The following is an 18,653-nucleotide window of genomic DNA, read 5'->3' on the forward strand; positions in this document are numbered from 1 at the left end:
AGGACTCTTCGTTTGCAAGAACTGTGTCAGAGAGAGAGAAGACAGATAACTATGAAAAACCATGAATGACATCAGAATGTGAATAAGGACTCATCATTCACTATTTCTCACAGCATGAGGCAAGGATCCCACAGTAAATAAGCCTTTTAGATTTAAAATAGAGAAAATGCTGCCAGTTGGCGGACTTTGCTTCTACAGAAAACTGTGGAGGTTAAAAGTATAGATGGGCTGAAAAAGCAACAAGGTAGTCATGTAACGTTAGTTCATCAGTGATTCTTAAACAAGATGACCTGGAGGCAACACCAAGCTTAGTAAGTTTATAAGTCAGTAGTATCCAGAGTGGAGGAGGAGAAACTGAAGGAAAAATCACTTTTAAAAAACCTGCTCACTTTAAAACTTTATAACACTGCCTCTGCTTTTCTCCAGCCAGTGACTAGTGTCGGAGCCAAGAAACAGAGTTATGGAAAATTTGGTCTAGCCAGCATGACTGATTCTGCACTTTTATTATGAGATCCCTCCCTTTGATCTGTAGCACACTGGCTTCTCTGTAGCGTAAGAACATGGAGTAAGCATGCAGGGTCTTTTCTTCCACGTATGTACAATTGAAAGCCAAGAATAAATTTTTAAAAAGACAGAATATGCTAAGAGAAATAAAAGAACCCTTCAGGAGGCTTCGCCTCAAAAAAATTCATTGTCTTGTATTTGGCTATATCAACATTAAATCATAGAAAATACATAATGTATCTTCTACTGATAGTCCTGACTGCAGACACAGCCTGAAATCGTCACTGAGTTAGAGACACTGTTGGAAGACAACAGCTTTTGAGCAGTTACAGAAACTTTACACAATTGTTCAGGACAGCAGGTGTGCAAGGGAAATGCTGGATGATGTAGGTGCACATGCTAAATTCAAACTTGCAGATGTTGGTTAAGAGAGTAGGGATAACACCGGGGAGAAACAGAAACAATTCCAAAGGTCATAATCTTCATGGATTTTAATGACCAGAACTACTAGTGGTTGATTCCATAACTCCTATTTCTAATTGGCAGCTGAAATGACAAAATACTTCCACACTGTTCTGAAGTGTTGTGCTTTCCCCTCTTATAGGTCCTCCACAGCCTTTTTCATCCAAACAAGGGTACCTAAAGCTCATTCATACTCGCATGAAGCAGTTACGCCCAAATCAAGTATATTCCAGAACGCACTGGAGGAAGCATCTATTCAGTCTGGCTCACTGAGTGAGTTCTGCAGGGTTTGTGTCAAATCAAATGCCACTAGAAAGCCTTTATGAGAAGTCATTTCTCTCTGACGTGCCTGCTAGATGTTTTCTGCCACCTGGGATTGTTCTGAGCTTTTGTCTGTCCAGGTAAATGTGTTGCTCTTTGCAAGGACAAGTGACATCAGCAGACAGACTTTAGAGATGCAGCTCTCTTTTAGCCACAGAGTATACTCATGAATAGTGTTCAACTTAGAAATTTTTGCAACTCGAGGCAATGTAATGGTTACAGCCACAGTCCTGATGTGAACCATAAACAAACAAGTGATAGAATAAAGTAGGCTCCTAATATTTGATATGAATATTTCCTAAAATTGTGATTCATTTCTACTGTAATATCTGCTGATCTCTTTACTAATAAATCTCAGTAAGTGTTTTAAATTTGCAGACAATTGTGTGTGTGTATATACACACACATATATACATATGTAAGTATATGTATATATACATTCACACACATATATATGTATGCACATTTTTTATATATAGATATAAGTTTCCTGAGCAAGGGAAAGATGAGCCAAAGTCATAAGTGATACTCTTGTGATTGTGCTTGGATCCCCACAGCAATGAAGCTGGATCTCCCTGCCTAAGGAGAGCTTTGTGCACGCTGGGAGAGCAGCCACCATAACTGCTGCCAGTGCAGCAGGACCGTTGCCTGCTGACAAGCCCTTTGGCATTGTTGGCCCCTCAGGGTTTACTGGATTGCTGGTTTGCAATCTCTGTGAAAAGCTAGGAGCAAAGAAAGCCACAATATGGTAGCAAGATGCAGCAAGCTCCCGGTGAACTATGAAATAGTTATAGCAGGTAACACTGAATGGTTTGGTCCCACAAGGCAGGCAGAGAAGACTGTACTGAGAGAAGAGCTAAGGAGCACAGGGGATGCACTTGAATAGGCAGGGCATGATAAAGTCTGTACTTTGTTATATTTTTGCAGAAGACTTTTTTGCCTAGCCTAGACAAGAAAATGAATGTCACTAATGGGGAGGTCCAGTTTTTTCTCACTCAACTTATTTCTTTACTAGGTAATTATTGGACCAACAAGGTGATGTGCCACAAACCAGGAGGACTAATGTGTGGGACTGTACACCTTACCAGGTAAATTACAACCTCAGACAGCATACAATAAATAACAATAAATAATAAAGGCCTTACAAGAAATGGAGGTGGAGGAAGGACAGTTTAGCAAAAACATCTTGACGCTTCATGAGGATAGCGGTACACAGAACTGGCAAAAGTCGATCAGAGTCAGACCTTGGAAACCACATTAAACAGATGGCAAAAGCTTTCTCAGTCATATGAGGTGAAAATAACCAAGAGAATCACTGTGCACTGAGGATAGAATAGAAATTAAATATGATAGGTGTGACCCAAAAACTAAATTAAGACTTTGATACGGAAAAAAAAGATGAAAATGGGATTAATTGAAACATGAATTTGTTTTTTAAAAAATCATGCAGATAAACTTATCGCACCCCCTTTATTTTAATGACAACTTGATCACTGAGATAAAGCAAATGCAGTAGATTCAACCTTTCTGCTCTTCAGTAAAGGATTTGATACATTACTACATGGGGAATTATTACTTAAATTGAAAAGATAAGGACAAGTATCAGGACTGTAAGATAAGTGAAGTGACTGAATAGGAGACGAGAGTTATGTTGAAAGGATTTCTCTCTCTCCCTGGAGGAAAGTTACTAGTGGAGTTCCTTTAGGATTGGTCTGGGGATTAATTTTATTTAATATTTTCCTTAATGACCTAGGCAGAAAAAGTAGGAGTGTACTAATTAATTTGCTGATGATACAAAACTGGGAGAAGTCATGAATACAGAGGAGGATTGGAATATTATACAGGAAGAATTAAATGACCTTGAAGACTGGAGTAATAGAAATGGGATGGAATTTAAGGTCATGCACTGTAAGGTCATGCACTTAGGGACTAATGAAAAGTATCTGCTATGAACTGTAGGCTCATCAGTGGGAAATGACAGAGAGAAAAACCACCTAGTTGTAACAGTCAATCACGGAATTACTGTGAACTACCACTGCACTTAAACTACAGAAAAGGAAAATGCAATTTAAAGATATATTGAGGAAAATATTTTTAATGAGGCAGGAAGAGTATCCATGCCATTGACCAAGGTGCTTGTTAGATATCACCTGAAATTCTGAATCCCTATGCTTGGGGTGCAAATATTTTTGAGTTTGTTTTGTTTTTTTTTTAAAAAAAAAAACCAAAAAACAGGTGCAAAGAGTGACTAGTATGGGGATCAGAAGAAAGGATGGCCTGTCTGAAAAGAAGCTGTGCCCAGCAAAGCAGAGGTTGAGAGGGGAAGCAATTGCTGTCTATAAAAATACAATGAGGTAAACACCAGGAAGAAACAAAAGCTCTTGAATTCACATGATAATTTTGACATGAGAACAAACGGACATAAATTGGCTATGGATACATTTGGACAAGAAATGGAGAAAAGCCTTCTAGACACTGGATCCCTAAGTACAGGAGTGTGGGAGTAAACACAGGGCTGGATAGATTTATTAACTGGGTTTATGTGATGTGATTCATGTGCTGGCACACGTTTGAACTTGATGACTCCTGGTCAGTCCTGTGTCCTATTTTTCAGGCAGTCTTGCTTCACAGTCCTTTGCTTGGCTTATTACATTTTCTTGTACATTCTCGGTTGCACTTGTGGATGTATTTTACAATGTAACCTCCTCCTATAATACAAATATTGAATATTATCTTTCGTTCGTCTGTTCTCTACTTTCCTGAGAGGCAAATAGCAACAACAGCCCGTGTCTTGCAATGACCAGAACAATGGAATGAAATAGAAAGAAAACTGCTATTTCTTTACAACAAATCTGTTGTATTGCAGCAAAGAATATAAAATCAGAATAAAGTTGTTCAGAAAATAAACATCTTGAGTCACATCCACTCAAAAAACACACTCAGAGGTAAGAACAATTTGATTGAAAGACGGTCTCTGATTTTTGTCTTGTTTCCATTCTGTATATTTATACACATTTTTGGAATTTGCGTGAATACTTTCCAGATTTAAAGTTTGCTCAGTAGATAGACCAAACAGTTTTCATGATGACCCGTTACAAATGTTATTAAGTTCTTATGTTCATGCAGTTCCTGCTCAGGCAATAATTACACTTGCAATATTGATAGGAATTTTTTTCTGTGAGGACGACAGAGTAATATTTTATAACAATAAGTTTGTTTCTTTGTCCGAATACAAATATTTTCTTTTCTTAACCAGACCACAATTGTTAGGTTATAATTCCTCAGTTTTACTGCACTGCTATCAACAAGAATAATTGGGGGCAGAGGGGGGGAAACCCTCAGTTCCCTCTCTGTTGAGTGACATGGCTTAATCATAATGAATGGAAATACTCCCAAGGATATGTACTGTATTTGTGGTGTAAAATCAAAACAGTCATATTGTGTCTTTAATGCTGTCTCAAATGGATACTCTCATTATTGTGTTCTGAGAAATTCTCTACCCTAGTATGTCTCAAATCTCATTCTAATCATTATAAATTAGCAATGCAGAGGCTGAAAAGCAGCAGCAGCGTACTCTGATACTGAGTAAATAACGACAACCCTGTGTTTCCCAGGAGAGGGTCCTTCCTTTATGATAAACCAGTAAATTGAAGAGGTTTCTCACTATTTGATTGAGGAATTACAACTATTAAAAGTTTGAGATTATTTACAGTGACTACTCTATCTGACAAATATCGAGTTACAATACTTAGTCTGTGTAACCAACAGCTTATTCCTTTTTTTCATGTGCTGTTGTGTTGTTTTTCATCAACTTCAGAGACAATGATGCAAAATAATGCAATGTGACACCATGAAATACAATAAGATGTGACATAACACATTAGAAATTTAAAGAATGAAAAGCTTCAGTCACTTCAGGAAATAGGAACCCTGTCCAAATTTATTGTGACAAGTAAGAACAGTGCAAACACTAAACACTGTTTTCAAACCAGAGGGCACCATTGTTTTTTGACCACCCAAATTGCTTGCAGATACTGCCGTCATCTTTATTTTTAGTTTAATTTAATAGGCGCAGAGCTGGGAGCTTTTTCAGTTTGGGTGGTGTTTTTGTTGTTTTGGGGTTTTCCTCTCCCCTTCCCCCAGCCTGGCATTAGTATTTAAATATCTAAATTGGCATCTGAATGACTTGGCGTGATTGTCGGCAACTTTCCATTCCAAACAAACCCGTTCCTTGACCGTTTCAAAAAGATGCATTGCTAACATGCTTCCAAGGATTTTGTAAAAATCCAATTCTGTGAACACAGGCTCAAAATGAGTGAACAAAAAAGCATCTGTGTTAGCAGGAAAGAAGTGTTTTCAGTTCATATCTAGGGTATGCTAATTGAAAATCTAGAAACAGGCTGCTTTCCTGTAGAGTACTAAAATGAATTGGAATATGAAACAACTCTCTTAAATCTGACTACTCCAGACTTTTCTTCCTCACATTTTCACTGTCATCTATTCATATCTGTCTGGTGGTATTTAGGTCTGCATTAATGGATTAAAGTCCACATTGATCTCAGTCGGAAAATATGAGTTGCTGTTGCTGATCACCCTATGCTATTGCCAAAGCCTTCTCCTTTGCTAGTAAAGTCAGATTCTATTGAAGTCTATCCCAAATAGTCATCTGTATAAACAATGATATGTGATTCTAAACTTCAAGCACATTTTCTGACCAGCTGTACTAACCATTTTTATGTAAGTTTTATTTAAGGGCAGCACTACCATGCCGTGAAGTCAGACAATGAAGAGATGAAAACTATTTTTTTTAAGCCATTTTAGGGCCTGGATGGCTCATTTGATCGGACACTGGCCTTTCATCACAGTGAAAAGCAGCTCATATCTAGCCTCAACTGTTGTGTCCAAAATTAATCTTTATGGGATGCTTATAAAATGTTTATAATGAAATAAGTACAGGGATTCTTGGTTTACTTGCCAGTACAGCGGAGAAGAACAGGGAGCTGTCAACTAGTGTATATGCAGGTGAAAATTACGTCTCCTGAAAGGGATTTTTAAAAGTGCAAAGCTCATACAAGAACCTAGCTAAATGAATAATAGACAGGTGACTGCTAAAAAACACATCTTTCCTGGCAAATCAAAATTAAATAGTACAGCAAGTCCTTCTAAATCAATAAGTGCTATAAAAGTCTCTGTGGAGATTTATTTTTGTGCACAAAAGGGTAAAATCCAATGTTCGTTGAGATGGATGAAGAAATGAATTAAATATATGTTCTTATGTGCTGCTTCTGCCACTTTTAAAAAGATAATGATTCTGGACCAGATCCTTAGCTGAATGACACATCTGATTAGCTCCAATAGGTGGATTTTGTGGTAAATCAGATAGTAATATATAATTATGTAGCTATTTATTTTTCAGAGTTATATCTGTCATTAATTGAGTTCTATTTATTACATCAGCCGAGAAAATGGCTCAAAAATATTCACCTACTTTTTAACATAAATTGAGATCCAAATGGGTACAGTTGCAGCAGAAAAAATGTTCTGCAGTGAATGTAAGGCTGCTTGAGCAGCTTTCTAGACTTCATTGCCCTCAGGCAGAATAAAATTTGATACTGATGTGATTTAAAGCCAGGTTTTAATGTATTTAGGTAACTAGCCACAGTTCATTTAAAATCTGGCCTGTAAGTGTTATTGTCTATTTAAAGAATTACTCACAATCATATGATCACATGATACTGAATTTTCAGTACAGCCAGGAAAACAATCCTCCAACTTTCCGTATTTTTTCACTGTAGTCAAAGAGCACCTTAACTATTTTTTTTTTTTTAAATCTGCTGGAATTCAATTAGGTTTTTTCTCCTTATAGGTTTAATGATTATTATGAACTTGGCAAGTTAAAACTAAGTATCAAAAATTTATAGGCTTTGCATGAGCTAATTGTTGGATGACATATTAAAATAAATAGGCTCCTTTAAAAATACAAGAACTTTTGTGGAATAGTCAAATTATTGTCAGCCAATGAGATTCTACATGTATATATAAACATATGTATATGAACATATATAATGCGTTCACGCTATACAGATAACACTGCTAATGTAGGTTTAGCTTTAGTTGGTGGCGGGAAAGGCTCCAATAGGTTTCTGGGGCTGTTCCTATTACCCCATCCTATGACATGGGTGCAGATACATTGCAGATAACCTCCCCCATTCCTGTGCTCTGCTGGGAGCTTCAGGCCGGAAGAGGGACAGCAGGGGTGGGTTAGTGATAGAAGAAGAGCTATTGACTTTGTCCTTAGCCAGTGGTCTTCAGAGCTGGCTGACTGCTTTTACAGAAATACTAGTAGCACTTTTCTTTTATACAGGGAAGTTATTTAGGAAGCTGCAAGACTCTTCTTACCCCCCTGGGATGGTTTGGCTTCAAACTGTGCCTTCCAAAGAGCAACTTGCAACTGGCGCGGCCTACTGCTTGTATTGTAATTTATGAACCCAGTGGTGAGTAAAATTGTTGTGTATTCTCTGTTCTTGCAGTTTCCAAGTGCATGTTCCTCTGTAACAGCCTGCCAGTTGAATGAAGGTAAAGGTTTGGGGGGAGGAGGACTTTGCCTATTTATTCCTTGGTTTCACTGCTACAGCTGCCAAGAAGAGAACAAATTGTAGTGGTATCTTTTGTGATATGGACATCTGCCCACTGAATCCGGATAAGCTCACCAACACGTTCCATGTAAGTCTCCAGACAGCCATCATATGGTAATGACTTCCAGTCATCAAGGACCCATCCAGATTCAAACCTCTGACCCAGAGGGGAAAGTTTTTCTGTAATTCATGTTCCTCTGAGCTCACCAGTACCTCACCAGTTCGCACTTTGATTAATACAGTCAGAAAAGAATAAAAACACTCTGCAGACAAAACTGATTTTAAGCACAAGATTTTGGAATCGGGTTCTCCACTGTGTTTTCTGCAGCTTCAATGCCATCAGCAGAAATGTAAGTTGCATAGCCAATGTAAAAATTATCTATACCAGCTTTTGGTAGAAACAATTGATTTTTTTTTTATATTTTTAAATGTATACCTCCTCAGTGCTGACTTCTGGAAAAAAGCTGCCTTGCAATTTGTAAGGATAACTAGATGACACAGACCTTGCTGTTTCATGGGCTGAAGGATCAGTTTCTTAATACTTGTCTGTACTGGAATTAGAACTATAGCAGGAAAGGTCTATGAATTGCGCGACATTTTGAAGCAAACAGGAAACTGAACAGCAGGTGTTGTTTCCACATACACCAGTATAAATATGGATCAGCTGGTATTTGAAAGCTGTGGAAATGCGAAACAGCAGAATCTGACCCGTTAGTTTAAGCACTCCTTTTACAGGTGTTACTTTGGCATGTCCATGTGATTTTAGTAACAGCTTCAAACCATGCAGCAGATGGGAAATGAGTTGCTAGGACTTTAGGCAATCCTAATATTGCTAATAGAAATGTGTTTCAAGTTCCAATTCAAAGGATGGCATGGCTTTTTCTCTTATCCTTTCATGAATTAGAGGTTGCAAACAGGAAGTCAGATATTAGAAAACAGAACTTCTTCCCTCCCAGCTTGAACAGCCAGGGGTCCTGAGAAAGCAATATGCAACCACTGCCACTTTCAAAGTATCTCTATAATGTGTATAGCTTTAGGTCCCACAAAGGCAAACAACCTCTTGACCTCACGCGTCCATTGGTGGGAAAAAGGTTATATGTTACTGGGGCTGTATTTTGCCATATCACAGATTATTACAGCATGCAAGGTAAAGATACTCAGCAGGGAAAAAAAATATAAGAAAGAATGAAAGAAATGCTAAATTTTAAATTGTGAAACCACCCACCCTACTGCTTATTATTTTAAAATCCTCATTTAGCGTTCAGTGTAACAAACTGAAAGGCTGAAGAAAAATATTTTTAACTCCACATAGTGTTATTTTCTGTAAAATGGCAAGGAGATTTTTAAATGGTTTCGCATTCTAATGTGAGTACTCTGCCTTAGTGTATAAATGAAGGGAAAATAAAAATCAAATAATAACTGATCTTTGCCATGGTGTCCAGATTAGAACCATGTTCTGTGCAGAAGTGATGGGCATGTAAACCCTTCGTATCAGGAGATCTGTCTGGCACTCATCAGGCAGTGTTACTTGATCACAGCTGGATAAAAATGCACACCCAGGGCAAATCTGTAAACACCAGCTTAATCTGCATGGGAAAAGTTACTGTCATCTCCTCCGACAGAAAAAGCCTCCAGGACACATTCCAGCAGTAACAGTCACTTCAGTTTGTTACAAATGTTGTCAGATTTAGACACAAAACCATTATAGATGTCAAAAAGCTACAATTGAAAAAATAAATGTATTGCTTTTTAAGTATTTTATTTTAGAAAAATAAGGAAAGTCAGTAGTTTTATCACTATGACCAAAAGAGTGTGTGTGTTGGGGGGGAGGGTATCCCTATTGTACAGCAGTAGCTAAAAAGCTACATTTCAGACTGTAATTCACAGTTCTCTAAGATAGCTTCTTTTTTACATCAGGATATTTTAAAGAGATTTTTCCTTAGGGAAGGGATTGTAATTTGATAATATTTTGCAGGAGTTTTCTTTGTGCATAAATTAAAAACAACTCTCTCTTTAGGACATGCCAAAACCTACTTTTGGCTTCTTATGCCTCTATCAGTGGTCATATTTGCAATTTGCATTACTCTTGTAATCAGCCGTGGAAAACACCCTGAATCACTTCATCATCAGAATAGGTATAAACTAATGGAAAAAAAAGCCAGGCTTTAATCAACTCTAGACAGTTTAACTAAAATAATGCAGTTAGAGATTTACAGCTGGCTTGTCTTTTCCAAGCAGATATTCCCAGTTCTTTCAGAGAGATTATGCATATGTGCAAAACCAAAGCAGGCCTTGGGACTTGATTCAGCTGTCCAGGACTGGCAATGGGAAACTTTCGCTTAAATTTAATGTGAGTTGGACCAGACCCCAGAGTTCCCGATATGAAAATCCTAATGCCACAAATTCCCTCTTCGGTCTCGTATCTTCCCTTCCACCCTCCCATGCCCACACTCCTGCATAACAAAGTCTCAGAATGACTGGTTTCTGCAATGTGTTAAGTGGGAGGAAAGGGAACATTGAGAAGAAAACTAGGTATTTGGGGCTTTCTTCAACCCAAGATTAATGTCAAGAGATTTTTCTTAGCATTAGTGTCAGTGCTAGCCAGGAAAAATGATCCCATTAAAGGCCCCCTCATGAATAATTCATGAGGCCCAATTTAGTGTTAGTACTGAGGGTGAGAGATAAACAGGTGATAGAGTTTGTAGGGAAACCATTGCACTTGGCATGGTCTTTTGGTGTTATTAATATTATTTTTTTCCTAAATCTCCATATGTATTAGAGGAAAGAGACATAACATGATTTTTAAAACTCAGGTTACTGTTCAACTTTGAGTTGAGGATCTATGTGATCTGTAATTCCAAATCATTAGTGATGAGCTATTCCCCCTAAGTGCATTAAAGTAGAAAGCTCCGTAGACAAGCTGGTAATTTAGAGGCTGTGTTTGGCAACAGGATTCCTCACTTTCCTGTTCTCTTCTAAGTCCATTGTGAATATGGAAGAATAGTCACTGAATGTAGCAATTAAGGGGTTTTTTTCTCCCCAAATTAAAAGTTACATTTTTGCAATAATTGCTGTAGTTGAATAATTTATATCCATTTAAATGGAATAGCACTTAGCACTGATGTTTACTGAAAACCTTTTTGGGTTTAGTGTAAAAAGGTGAAAACAAAAGTGGTGTAGAAGAGGTAGGGGGAGGCCTGTAAGCATGAGATTATTATCGTGCCTGTGCCATTCATCAGAATTCAATCTACAATTGACTTCTTTAAATTATAGCATGAGTAGGTATATTTCAGCCAAATAGAAGGTATGAGATGGTATTGGGGCTGGTTGAACCATTCCGGCTGGGCACAGAGAAAGTTCCTAGTGAGGCAGTAGTAAGGAGTTTTCAATTTAAGTAGTATGTCCTGCTGATTATCATGCATTTAGAAAACTAAAAAGTAGAGACGAGATGCACAGTAGCTAAAGGTGACTGTGTGTCGTGCCTTTTCCGTGCTGCCCCTCCTAAGGCCAGGCACAATTAAAATCTTTGTGTCCTTGCTGTGCCTGTGCTCTGCAAGCTACTTTCTTTCTGACCAAGCTAAGCATGGGGAAATGATTACCAAATACTCAATGGGTTTGTTTCATACTGTATATTTTGCCCTTCTCACTTTTAGTTAAAACACCAATAAAAAGATTAATTCAAAATCCCTGGTAACTCTGGATGGACAAAACAAGACACAGCTGACTATACACGTGCTTGCTGGCCCTGGTGATGTGATTGTTTCTATTTTATAATACCAATTTTTGCATTCAACCATAGCATATTCTGATTTGCACCAGTATAATTCCATTGCTACATCCATATTGCAAGGAAGGCAAGTGAGATCAGCATCCATCCTCCGGTGTTTATTTTGATAAATATTTACTGAAGATTGAATTCTACCAAAAATGCCACTAGGATTTTGCTATAAATAAAAATTATGTCATTGGACTTGTGGCCTCTATTGCCAAGATCTGTGAGCTGTCAATCCCAGATGCTCTTTCCCATGCAGTGGCTTCGGTTTGCATGGTTGAGCTGGTTTAATCCAAAACTAAGATGTCTCCACCAGTGAGTGATTGGCCTAGAGGCATGAAGTGACAGGACAGTACTTCAAAATTAATTTACTTAAGTGATGTTTCTGGTCTTTCTAGAGTGGTCACCTCTGTGGGACATTGGTTTTATAAGCTAAATGCACATTTCTCAGTGTATAATAATCACTATCCCCTTAAGCCCCATAGGGCGACATAAATCTACTTTAAAAAAATTCTGCAGTGACATGTCCATGCATATGATAGTTCAAGTTCCTATAGTAAAAACACCATCAACTGTCCAAGTTTCTGTTCTTGAAAACAATATCAATATATTGCGTCTGTAGTAAAAAAGTTGTATTTTTGTAACTGCTTCGTGAATCATTGCAAAAATTGAGCAAATAAAAATATTCTCTGCTTTGAAATTTATGTTTTATCCTCAAAGTGGATAAAAAAAGAAAGTGATATGCAGTCTCGTGATCCAGATGTTGAAGTGAAGAAGGATACAGCACACAGAAAATAGGTTTAAAGCATCAGGCTGAAAATGTATTAACCTAATTTTAGAATTCCATGTTCCAATCAGTCCCCGGTTCTTAACTGTAGAAGATATGGCTTCATGCCGATGACAGGAGATGGTTTTCTTTCTACCTATGCTCTTCAAGTCACTGGGAGATTCATCTCATTGCTCAGCAGGAGTAAGGATAGGGATAATGTACTGTTCTCTCTTCACTAGGCTTGAAAGGTTCCTCCTGCTGCAAGGATCATGGTCAAATATCACCTGGCCCCAAACCTGAGTTTACCTGGGGATCTACTCCATGGATTTGTTGAGAAGCTAAAATCGTGATGATGGTACACAGTTATCATCCTGCCCCATGTTCCTGCAAGTCCTCACAGTGAGTGGTACCTTTGACAATGATGTTGCTTTCTTCCTTCCTTCATGTTGGTGACTACAAGGTCTTGCAAGATGGGAGTAGGCAAAATCCAGTTTTCACTGCAAGAATGGTCTGTCTCCTTCTCTCTGAGGCATTACAGGTTTCTGGGAGTATATTTGCTTGCTTCTCCGGTGAAGCACTATTCCTCAGGAGCAGGAGGAGTGGCATTTTGATACACTGACATCTGGGTATACCTTTCTATTCTAAAGATGATTCTTTAGCTCAGTTGTACAAAATTCATGTGTTGAATATATATTCATTTCTTTGGATGGTTGGTAGCTATGTAACCTCTATGCTGTATGCATTTCTTCAGGTATCAAAAATATGCACTTTTGCAAGTTTGGGAGCATCTGTGTTTTCTGTTGCATTTTTTGAGGTGCTGTGTAAACATTATTCTTCTGCAAAAACGCTTATACCTTGGATTATGCTTGGCACCAATTTACATTGTAATATTACTGACACTGCCATTTAATTTGCCTAGTTGCCTATGGTCTAAGTGTAGGTAATTTACAAACCTTTAACAATGTTCAGCTTTCCTAAATGGTAGGGAGAACTGCAATTATACTTAAAATGCACTGGTGCACTATGTGTCAGCAAAAAAGGACCTACAAAAGACATAATTACAATGTAATTGCACACAAGTTCATGAAGTAAACATACATTATTAGAAGGCACTCATCTATTCAATTTAAGTGACATTACAGATAACATATTGCATAAATAGGAAGCCATTTTGTGACTAGTTAGTATAATAATAGGAGTTGAAATTAAAATGTGGTATATGTATTCGTAAGAGCACTTCAAGCTTAGCATCTGCTCTATAGTGGCTTGCATTATGCTCCATTTCCATTTTTAAACATTTGAATATTCTCTAAAGATATACACCAATAAATAATGACACTATTTGGTACCTCCTTAAAAAAAAAAAGTTTCAAACAAATGTTTAGGCTGCCTAAGGCTATCTTTAACCAAGAAAAATCTCGGAAGCAGGAAATGGTCAGAGACAGCAGGGAAAATTTTCAGTGGTTGTTTTTGATGAGCAGAATTATTCCAAACTATGCAAAAATCAAGCTCTATTTAATTTTTGGTCATTTGAACATCACTGTAATAAAAGCAGTATTACTGCAGTCCACACCCCATTCCAAATGTACATCCAATGGTAACCACCAAAGATGCAATACCAGCATCCTCTTGCCTCTGCTTGGTGAGATGTGGGTACGTATGGGGGTCAGTGGTTATCCTACATGGCACCAGGCAGAGGATCTAAGGTGTCTGCAAACTTTCTTCTTGGAGGCCAAAACTGCAACCTGAATTGCATATTTTAGGGAATTTGGCCTTGTACCTCTTTAATATATCTGTTTAATAGCTGTTGAATAAGTATGTAGATTAGATTTGGTCACTGGAAGTGAATGGTCCCCCTGGATCACATCCCTTCTGAATTTTCCTCCTGAGCCTGACAATTTCTAGCAGGATAGACTTTGCAGGAATCTCAGGCAAATAACTGACTTATTCTCATAAAATCTCTGGAATACCTGTTCCTCACATGATGACACCATATTCTGCTTAATAATTTTGTTGGTTTTCCTGCTTGCTAAGGAAGCAGTGTGGATCCGATGTTCCTGGTCCCTCGATGAAGCAATTCAGCTCTTCATGCAACGCCCAGGACGTGTTATGCTCCATCTCAGCAAGAACGTAGAGCCAGAATTGTGAGTTCAGGGCCTGTATTGTTACCAAAAGCAAAGTTATCGCCTTAGACTATGCTTGTGTTGTTAAGGACCTAATTAGTGTAAAAACCCACTTTATTATATTAAAAAAAGTTTCTTTATTATTAAGCCCTTGTTATTTTCTGTGCTCTCCCAGTGAAAAACACAGCTCAGTTTGAAAGTCAGGCAAATACCTTAATGCTGCTGGAGACAGCTATTTAATGTTTTACTTTTCTCGTGCGACCTTATAAGCAGTCTGTCACTGTGTAGGTCCAGAGTAGATTGTTTACTTTTAATTTGCTCATAACAGCCTTCCTTGCCAACTTTTACAAACAACGTGATATCATAGATTTTTACTTGGGATTCCACTCTGTTGAACGCAGCTCAGATTTTTTTTTTTTCTTTTCACTAGATAAATATAATAGTAGATTACAAACTTCTTAAGTATTTCCTTTTGGAAGACATTGTCTGATACTTGATATTGTACCAGGGCTCAACATAAATTGGTTTAATTCCTTGTACCTGCTGTGTAGTTAGATGAGATCAACTAGACAGACCTTTCCCATTGGTTAAAGGTCAAAAATAGCCTAAAGACATGTTGTTTACAGCACATCATATTGAGAAATATACTTTTCGTAGCAGGCATGACTATATTTTCATTAGCAGTGATAAAAAAGCTTAAACAGCTCTGCGGATATAATTACAGAGGATTATTTTTAATCACAAACCTATTTTTAAGAAAATGGAGAAGAATAAATTTTACCAGAGAATATTTTTATTATTATTTTACTATAATTATTACTATATTATATAAAATGTTTTTTTATTTCCTAATATTTGAGAAACTCTAGACACTTCAGAGTAAGAGTCCTATTCTGATGACATTTATATAACTGTAAATAACTTCACTGATGTCTGGTCCTATGCAAAATTATAATAGAGTCCTTGATGGCTGGAAATGATGGCTGACATTGTTGGATTTTCTCATTTTAATTATTGTTAGATGACAAGATGGAAACTAATCAGTTTATTTAAACTTTCCAAATTATTTTATCATTGCAAAAACAATGACATTATTTTTAATGTTTTGTAAGGTAATTTTATAAGTGTTTTATAATCTTTCTCTTGCAGAACTGAAATTCAAAGATTAAATGCATCTTTGCAAAGAGTGTGTAATTTTTTTTAAAACTCCAGTTTAAAAAAAACCACAAACAAGATTAAGAAATATAAAGGCTGGGTTGTTGGGGTTTTTCTGGATGATGCCTTGTATTTTACACTGATCTATAATGGTTGGGATTCAGTGGTCACCAAAATATTGATATCATCCTGTTTTCAGACGTTGATATTACTTTTTACCTTTTTTTAGGAAAAGTTCTCAAAATTATTTGCTAACTATATAAACATATCAAGAACGCACAGCAAGCACTTTAGCATTAGATTTTATATTTAGTATATATAGTTTCATATGCAAAGACTTATTTCTATTATATTTTCTACAAAATAGACACATTACAGGTTTGTCACTTTTCTTTTATACTGGAGCCCAAAATCTCAGTATTTTTACTTGACGATGGTTTATATGAACCTATGAAAACATTTGAGGGTTTTCTTGAAGCATTTAAGCTGGAAAATAGCTTTTTATTAGGCTAAAATGTTTCAAGTTGACAATTTCAAAACAAGTCAGTAATGTTTTTTATTTCAGAAGTCATGTTCATTGGTAGGTGACTACTTCATTAAGCTGGCCTTTCATTCTGATGAGACAAACAGAAAAGTGTTGAGACTCAGATGTAACCATTATTACTTTAAAACTGGGGGGTTGCAGAAACCTAAATTTTTAAGTAGTGTGCTAATATTAACTGGAATTTACAGCAATGATAAAAGCTATTCACATGGTGTGGGCGAGGGACCTGGATTTAGAAGCCTGTGATCCTTCTGTAGCTGCGGAAGACACAGACATCTCCAGGGAAGGATTTGTCAAAGTTAAATGATTACAGGATTTCATTGCAGGGAAAAGGGCTGCTCGAATGGACCATGTCAAACAGCATAATACTAGTAGAGTGAGAGTTATGTCTAGAAGATACGAAAAAGGTGAAGGTTTTGCAGTGAGGTATTAGTTATATGGTAGATAGCATGCCAATGATGAATTTGACAGTTAATAACCTATAATGTCCAAATGCAATATCTGAAGTAAAAATGGACATGATTTTTCCAAAAATAGAGGCATTGTTCTGTGGTGTTGACATCCTCCCAACAGTCATATCTGTTCACACAAGTCATATTTGAGAAGAGGGAATAACATTTTCAGTTTTATATGGCTTGACATTTTCGGAAAACTAGACGGGGGAAGATCTGGTAATCCTGCAATTTACAACATTAGATAATTAAAGCACTGAAGAGGAGGGGAAAAAAACAACAAAATGATGATGAAGAGTGACTTTCAGACATTTGTGATGGCAAACTTGCCTCTCGTGAAATTTCCCGAGATTTCATAAAAGATATGTGCTCCAGCCTTGAAAAGCCTGATTTTACTACAGAGGAGAGCTCTCGACTCCAATGATCTCCAACCTGCTACTTGACAAAACACCCTTACATGATGACTTCTGAGGTGCTTTGGAAAATCACGATTAGCTAATTTTTTGCTGCATTTATTGGTACTGGAAGCTGCCGATGTCCTAAGATGTGAAAACAAAATCAATAGTAATGTCAGACAGCATACAATTTTTGAATATTCTTTATGATATCTTGAAGTCACTATTATGCTTAATTATTCTTGGTTTACCTTTTTAAATGATTGTTTAACAAAAAAATTGATACATATATTACAACAGGGCTTAAATGCAAAGAGTGGATCTTAAACGTTCAGCAGGTGGTGAGTATGTGTCTAATGTGGACAGCAGAGTCCATGTTTGTATTTTATATGACAAGAAGCAGTAACTTGGTAATTAAGTAAATATTGTAATAAGTATGGCTCTGACATCCACTTGAAGCTTATAACTCCCCAGGGAACAGATGCTTAATTTGTGGCCGTGATAATAACAACCTAATGAACCTCCCATCTTACTGGATAGCTTAATAAACTTCAAAGAAAACAAAACAAGAATCTATGAGTAAAAGTACATCCTTAGCTTTTCATTAAACAAAATGAGCATGAGTCAAGGCCCAGCATGGCTTCCAAAGTTAAAGCTACCAACTACAAAGCAAATGTATGCAGAGAAATGTACAACAAAAGACATAGCTTTTAAACCTCCAGTTGAGTTTCCATAAATGTTGCTTACAAAAGCTACCATTCTCTATGTTAACAAAAAGTTGTGGATATGTTCTTCACTAAATCCTCTTTTCCCATATAATCCACCTTGTGCACTTTATCTCAAGTGTGTTTTATCTGATCTAATCCTGGGCTCATTCATTCTCAGATAGAAGCAACAGGATTATTTCACACTTAAACTAGGCCCAATCTTTCTGTGGGTCCATAAGAGGACACCTGGGTAATGAGAAATTATCTATGGAACAAAAGATTAAGCAGGTGCTAGGAAAAAAAATAATTCTTTCAAATTCAGCAATTTTTAAGGAAAACATAAAACATTTTTATCAGAAAAATGTTCATAGGAGGCACAACATTTTAAAAGGAATGAGCTTACACTATATTTAGTACCAATATTACTTGGCACAAGTTGTAGTAGAAAAAAACAAATTCTGTTTCGCTCACCCTAGAGTGACATTGATTTCCCTGGAGTTAATGGATGTAAAGTGTGCAACATACAGGATACATCAGAGTATGAGTTTTAACCAGGCCAAAGAGAGCAGTCATACCCAGTGACATCTTTCTTCCTTGTTCTACCAGCCCTTATTTTAGCGCACTCTCAGTTAGGGGGAAGAAGAGGAGGAGGGAGACTTCGTGGCTCAGTAAATTAGCTTCAGATATTTTTGTTTTTTCTTTGCAGTACTGGTCAAGAGAATTTAGGAATAAAATCAAAGCCCTCTGTTCCCCCCCCCCCCCAAGTTGTGGGACATGGATTAGCATGAACCTAATTCAGTCTCCTTTGCTTGAC

The 18,653-nt window shown here is 37.1% G+C and overlaps 1 long non-coding RNA gene across 1 annotated transcript in view; it reads left to right on the plus strand.

The window, feature by feature from the left end:
- Window positions 1-4,139: 4,139 nt before the first annotated feature.
- LOC106890143 overlaps window positions 4,140-18,653 on the plus strand; it is a 33,212-nt gene continuing 18,698 nt past the window's right edge. Inside the window, exons 1-4 of the long non-coding RNA XR_001412474.1 lie at window positions 4,140-4,232; window positions 7,652-7,781; window positions 12,703-12,862; window positions 14,498-14,607. This is a non-coding gene — a long non-coding RNA (uncharacterized LOC106890143). The remainder of the gene's footprint in view (window positions 4,233-7,651; window positions 7,782-12,702; window positions 12,863-14,497; window positions 14,608-18,653) is intronic.

This window comes from Calidris pugnax, unplaced genomic scaffold (genome assembly GCF_001431845.1).
Source record: "Calidris pugnax isolate Ruff unplaced genomic scaffold, ASM143184v1 scaffold111, whole genome shotgun sequence".
Classification (NCBI taxonomy): domain Eukaryota; kingdom Metazoa; phylum Chordata; class Aves; order Charadriiformes; family Scolopacidae; genus Calidris; species Calidris pugnax.